General features: G+C 36.8%; 1 non-coding gene across 1 annotated transcript; it reads left to right on the top strand.

The window, feature by feature from the left end:
- Positions 1-417: 417 nt before the first annotated feature.
- Positions 418-551, top strand: LOC134374410 (small nucleolar RNA SNORA31). The gene has a single exon (XR_010023258.1). It is a non-coding gene; the product is annotated as a small nucleolar RNA SNORA31 (small nucleolar RNA).
- The last annotated feature ends 311 nt before the right edge of the window (positions 552-862 follow it).

Here is an 862-nt window from a genome sequence, read left to right on the forward strand (position 1 = left end):
CAATTCTGGAGGCTGTGAAGTCCCAGATCAAGGAGTCAGCAGACTTGACATCTGCTGTAAGCTACTGATCCCTTACGTGTGTCTCCACAAGGAGCAGAGGGAGAGACAGCTCTCTGGTCTCTTCTTATAGAGGCACTAATCCCATCATGATGACTCCACCTTCATGACCTCATCAAAACCTAATTACCTCCCAAAGGCTCTATCACCAAATACCATCATATTAGACTAAAAGGAACATGTTGGGGATTAGGATTTCAACATATGAATTTAAGGAGGGACACAAACATTTAGTTCATAGCAGTGGAATTAACAATGGATTAGACATTGGAGAGAAAAAGATTAATGGATTTTAAGACATAGCAATAGAAACACTCCAAAATGAAACACAGAGAAGGAAAATAAATAAATAAGTACAAAATGCATCTATCTGACATACTGGAGCAGTTACTATCTGCTGCTAATGTTTGTACTACAGATGCAAGAAAAAAGTGTCCCTGCACTTTCTGTCTCTCTGAGTGTGGCAGCCAAGAAGGAATACAGGAATTATCAAAACCATAGCAGGTGGGGTTAATTTTTGCAACTGAGAAATAACCTTATAAACAGGCTGCTTACATCCAAAAATAGAATACAGAGTTAAAAAAAAAAATTGAAAAAGTGTCAGGGAGCTGAAAGACAATTTAAAGTGGCCTAATATACATATAATTGGAGTTCTAAAAGAAGGTGGGGAGATAGAAAAAAATATTTAAATACATAATGACAAGGAATTTTTCAAATTTGATGAAACTATAAACCTCCAGATCTAAGACACAGTAAAACACATGGACAACAAATGTGAAGAAAAGCACACAAAGGCACGAAATCA

Source organism: Cynocephalus volans, chromosome 3 (genome assembly GCF_027409185.1).
Source record: "Cynocephalus volans isolate mCynVol1 chromosome 3, mCynVol1.pri, whole genome shotgun sequence".
Lineage (NCBI taxonomy): Eukaryota > Metazoa > Chordata > Mammalia > Dermoptera > Cynocephalidae > Cynocephalus > Cynocephalus volans.